Raw genomic sequence first — 6,280 nt, 5'->3', positions numbered from 1 at the left:
ATCAGCATGCCTATAGGACTGAATAACTTCAAGTTATTTTAATTAGTTCCCAGAATTGTGATTGCATACAGACCCATGCCTAGGCAAGCCTTAGGTAATTATTGGTCTAAAGACTGTGAAATTATGCTCTGCGTATATGTGAAACTATCCAGCTTTAACAGATTCAAAATCAGTAGGTAACTGATCAGGTTATATTACCCCGTTTTAAAATAATGCTGCATATTCTATATTTGTGATGCTCATATCCTATTCTAGGACTTCTCCGAAATTATCTGAAATCTGTGTTTAAGAGGTGCTACTTATTTGTGTGTGGATATGATGACCTCTGCGCTAATGGGTAGTAAAAGGGATATGATGACCTGTGCGCTAATGCCACGTGTAACCGATCTATTTGAGGAAGACTTATTGGGTATTGTACATATGTGATCCTATAGGCTAACCAACTTAGGATGTCCCTTCCTCAATTTACATATATGTGGTTGGACTGTCTAAACTCCCTTAATTTGCATATGATTGTCTAAATTTCCTTAATTTACATTTGCGTCCTCGGACTGCCTAAACTTCCTTTATTTGCAAATGTGTGCTTAGACTGCTTACCTATTGAATGACTAATTCACATAACTGAGTTCGGCTGGGACCCACCATTGCGGACCGCGAGGGGTGCCTAACACCTTCCCCTCAAGGTTATTTCGAGCCCTTACCCTAATCTCTGGTAATGCAAACTGGTTACATGAGTTAACCGCTCTAGGTGCCCTAATGCACCTTAATTCATTAGGTGGCAACTCTTCAAATACCCAATTCCCAAAAGGAAACGAGTTGTTCCCAATGAATGTCGAAACCCTGACTCCGCAAGAAAAAAAAGGGGTGCGGCAGTATGGCGACTCTGCTGGGGATATTTTAGGCTCTTACCATAACAAACTTATTTTTTGTGAATTAGTCTTAAGCATGCTTTATCCCATGCACCCTCCCCTTTATTTGGATTTAACTTCTTATTTTCAAGCATTTATGATTTCCTTTACTTCCTGAAACTGACTTGTCTCTTTATTTTCTTTTTTCGTAACTGTCTTTCAATTATTTAAATACCGTATTTATCATTTTTTACGTGCAAATACTTGTCAACATGCTATTTATTGTTGCATAAATCATGCTCAACATCATATTCCACTCGTGCTTAATCAATACTATAGAAATGTTTGATGAGTGTTTGCGATCTTCCTATATATCACCCTTTAAATTCGGAAAGGCATATTTACGGTAAAACTAGTCGATCAGTGGTGCGTTCGATAGTTCCGTGCCTTTTCCCTTCAAGTTGTCCGCTTGAGGGTCCCAGTCTAGACCTCTATAGCAACCTTACTCTAATTAATTGTGCATGTATCATGGTCAAACGTAGCCGGGTTAATATGTTGTCCGCATAATAACCCTTTAAGACAAGCCTCGTCCAAAAGTTCATCAGGTTTTTTATAATCCCAATGGATACAACCACGATTGTGTGCATTAATTTTGGGAAAATAAGTGCCAATATGCTAATCATTGTTGTATAAATAGATGAACCTGGAGGGGGAAAGGGCCTAACCATCTTTTGTTTTGCAGAAAATGAGACACGAAGTCCCTAGATTCGGTATGGTCGGTATCATACCTTCACTTTTGCTAGATTGGTAGAGGGATCTTCCCTCAAGTGACCAAAATCATAAGAAATGAGTCTTAGAAAATTTGCCTTCTTTATTGGATCTGCAGCCAAAAAAATGTTGATCGAGGCTACCACAATGTTTTGGGACAAGGAAAAGGCTGTGTTCCGCTTTGGAGACATAGAAATGACTCCTCTTCTAGAAGAAATAGGGGGATTTACCGGATTGCCTTGGGATAGCTTGGTTTATTAGCACCTGAAAATCGTACCGCTAGAGGATTTCTTAAGATGATGGGGCTGAAGAAAAATAATGATTTTGAGTGCCTGAAGAACTCCTACATACCTTTTGACTTCCTCTATGAACGATATGGTCATAATAGCTCTTACCATATTTTTGATGATGTGTTGTCAATTACCTCCTTGGGCTGGGTTCATCGTAGGGTCTTTGTGTTCATTGTATGTTTCTTAGGCATGCTGGTATTCCCAATCCAAGGGGATAGAATCCATATTAGGCTGGCCATGGTGACCAAAACTTTGATGGACGGGATCGAGGGGCAGACATATACCATTGTCCCTATGATCATTGCAGATATATACCGGGCTTGGAACGTTGCCAGAAGGGGTACAGATTCTTCGAGGGTTGAAATTTTCGACGAAGGTCGTGGAATGACCACATAGCTTTCTATCACCCCTAAGAGAATGACTTATATTTCGGACATGTTTGCTTAACCTAAGGATGTTGTAGGATGGGTGCAGTTTTTCAACAAGCTAACCGAAGACCAGGTTCAGTGGATGTTCGAGTGGTTCCCCACCGACGAGTTCATCATCAGATCCAGAGACGCCCCACACTTAGTGTTGATTGGGTTAAGGGGGATATACCCTTATGCTCCCCTCAGGGTTATGAGACAGGAAGGCAAGAGACATGTCATACCACGGGTCGCTAAAATGAGTCACTTCATAGCTGATTTCCAGGGTGATGCCATCCCATAGAAGAATAAAGCACAACATATGTGGACTCTGAAGATTATCGTGGAAAAGGATACCATCGAGCCAGACCGATATCATGCGGAACACTCATACTTTTACCCCTCATGGTTGGATGATAATCTATCAGGAATCTTTGAGGCAAGGGTTGGTCCAGGAAACAGGGTCATAGACGAAGTTGCCGAAGTAGAAGTGAAGTATAACAAGTTGTGCAAAAGAGTTTGTAAGTCTGAACTTGAGCATATGGAGAAACATAAGGCCAATTGGAAATGATTAATGAGTGGAAAGAGAGGGCTATTAATTCTAGTGAAAGGCTGGAACACCTAGAGTACAGTTTGATGGCATTAGAGGGGAAGATAATAAAAGGAGTCACCGACTATCAGAACGCTGAGGGAAACGAAAGAGGGCATTTGGCAAGGGCATTCTTACTGCTGAACCTGCGTGAGCTGGAAGAACTGATCGACAATAGCATTCGGTCTAGAGAGGGTCCTTCTGGGACCAAATAGATTAGGTTTACTTGCTTTTCCTTTAAATGTAATAAGGCCAAGCGCCATTAGTAACATTATTTACTGTCGTTTTGGGTCGTTTATTTGTATATTAATGAAATGAGGCAATTATTGGCACTGAATTTCTCCAAATCTATTTGTCGCTAGGCCTACCTCGGGCACAATGAGGCTCCCAAATTAGGACATGAATTTACATTTCCGCAATATATGTTCAAATACTGCAAACATTTCAGAACCCTTACTGACTTGTTTGCCTTTTATTTTTTTTATTTTTATTTTATTTATTATTCTTTATTCTCATCCCCTAAGGTTGGTTCGCACATACTGGCATCATCAGTGAATCACACCAGATCTAGAGGACCTCCACCTCCACCACCTCCTCCTCCAAGTAATACAAAGAGCAAAGGGAAATCTAAAATGGATGACTTAAACAGTATTCGAAAGGAAAATGCGGAAAATGCAGAAACTTCAGATGGTCGGAGTACTCTGGCACCAAATGATTTGGTTTTACAGTTGGAACAAAAGATACAGGAGCTACAGGGAGAATTTGAGCAGGTCCGCAACTTAGAAAACCTATCCCTCACCCTGAATGTTCCCGATATCAACCAACAAAACACCAAAAACCCAGCACCTCCCCAAAATGTACCAAACCAGCATCCACAAAAGCCTTCCGCAATGCATCAATATGCAACTCAACCTCAAAATCTCAATCCCTTACCGATACCAACTCCACGCCAACACCATCATCAACCAATCTATTACCCACCAACTACTACCTATCACACTCATCAGAACACACCACAACCTATTCCCGATCTTTAAAACTCAACCAACGACCACTACTACACCCAAGTCCCTGGTACTCACCAAATCAACCCTATATATGTGGAAATTGTACCTCACTCTACTCAACCAATCTCCTATACACCAGAATCCGCTGAGAAGGACCTGCTCATAAAGAACATGGCTGAGGAACTTAAGGAATTGACAAGTCGGGTTCAGAGTGTCGAAGGAGGCAAAGGGATAGAAGGTTTGAATTATGAAGACCTATGCATATAGCCGGATGTAGAACTGCCGGAGGGTTACAAACCTCTCAAGTTAGAAATGTTTCACGGTACAGGTGATCCCAGGGTTCATCTAAGGACTTATTATGACAAACTTGTTGGGGTCGTAAAGGACGAAAAGATCTGGATGAAACTTTTTGTGAGGAGTCTTACGGAAGATGCTTTGTCCTAGTACATCAGCCAGGATCCTAAAAAATGGACCAACTGGCTGAGTATGACATCTGATTTTATGGACCAATTCAGGTTCAACACAAAATATGCACCGGATATTTTCTATATTCAGAACCTCAAGAAGAAGACCACTGAGACTCTCCATGAGTATGCTACTCATTGGAGGTTAGAAGCGGCCAAAGTTAGTCCATCTTTGGACGAGGAACAGATGAACAAATTCTTCGTCAGAGCACAAGATCCGCAATACTATGAAAGGTTGATGTTTATTGAAAACCATAAGTTCTCTGATATCATCAAACTTGGTGAAAGGATCGAAGAAGGCATCAAGAACGGGATGGTAACAAACTTTGAGGCACTATAGGCCACGAACAAAGCATTACAATCAGGCGGCATATCAAAGAAGAAAGATGTGGGGCAGTAATGGTGGCCCAAGGCCCAAAATCTCCACTCACATACCAAACGCCTCCACTCATATACCAAACACCTCCACCCACATACCAAACACCTCCACCCACATACCAACCCTCATCTCCCAGATATTCCCAACTGGCCACTGCCTATCACACATATAACTCCTAACCATCTTATTTCCAGTCACCTCTAAATTGTCAAAACTACCTAAGACCCCGACCTAACTTTGATCTCAAACCACCAGACAATACACCGCTATTGCTGAACCCATCGACCAGCTGTATGAAAGGATGAAAACCGCTGGTTACGTCACTTTAATTCCCGCTATAGCAGTGGAGAACCCATCTCAATGGGTCCACCCAAACAAAACTTGTGCATATCACTTTGGTATGAAGGGGCACAACATCGACGAGTGCCGAACATTGAAAGATAAAACCCAGACGCTGATTGACAACAAGGTCATACAGGCAAAAGAAGCTGCACCAAAAGTCTGCAATAATCCTCTCCGGGATCATAGGGGCGGTGGAATACATGTGATAGAGATAGATGAAGAATGGGATCCTGAGGGGTCAATCGGGCTTATTCGAGAAGGAGATGACTTTAAACCTGCAGTCACACTCACTACTATTGTAGTACAGACGCAGTCGCCACTCGAGGTTGAGGTAGCCGCATCGGTTCCATTTGAGGTAGAGGTAGCTCCACTTGCAGCCACACCTATTCAATTTGAGGTAGAAGTGGCGATGCCTTTCATAGTGACAGTATCAACCACGCCTCCTTTCGATTCAAAAGCAATACCCTAGGATTACGTCGCCGAAGCTAGGCGAAAGGGAAAGGCAAAGATGGAAGAATCTGATGCTGCACAAGGAATGACCAGGACTGGAAGGATATATACACCTGAACACTTGGGAGGATCAAGTAAGGAGGCCACTACCAAACAGCTCGTTGTTGAAACAGGGCCAGATGATCTTTGGAGAAAAGTACATGTGAGGGAATACTCCGTCATTGATCATTTGAACAAAACCCCCGCTCAGATATCCATCCTATCACTGTTGCAAAATTCAGAGGCGCACAAGAATGCTTTGATGAAGGTGTTAAATGGAGCTTACGTACCCAACAACATCACATGCGGGGAAATGGCCAACATAGTAGGGCAGGTGCTGGAAAGTCATAAGATAACCTTTCACAAGGATGAACTACCACCTGAAGGGTTGAACCATAACCGAGCATCGCATATCACAGTACAATTTGAAGACAAATTCATTGCTAGGGTCCTGATCCATAGAGGTTCAAGCCTCAACATTTGTCCGTTGGATACTCTAAAAAGATTGGGCAAAGGTTTCCATGAAATACGGGTAGGAAGCATGAACGTGAAAGCCTTTGATGGGTCTCAAAGGGCCACAATTGGGGAGATTAATTTTTGTCTGCAGATGGGGCCAACTTGGTTCGACATTGAATTCCAAGTGCTTGACATATTGTCTTCACACAATCTTTTGTTGGACGACCTTGGATACATGTCACTG

The sequence above is a fragment of the Nicotiana sylvestris genome, chromosome 3, assembly GCF_000393655.2.
Source record: "Nicotiana sylvestris chromosome 3, ASM39365v2, whole genome shotgun sequence".
Lineage (NCBI taxonomy): Eukaryota > Viridiplantae > Streptophyta > Magnoliopsida > Solanales > Solanaceae > Nicotiana > Nicotiana sylvestris.
The sequence above is the reverse complement of the archived record's forward strand: the minus strand, read 5'-3'. Positions refer to the sequence as shown.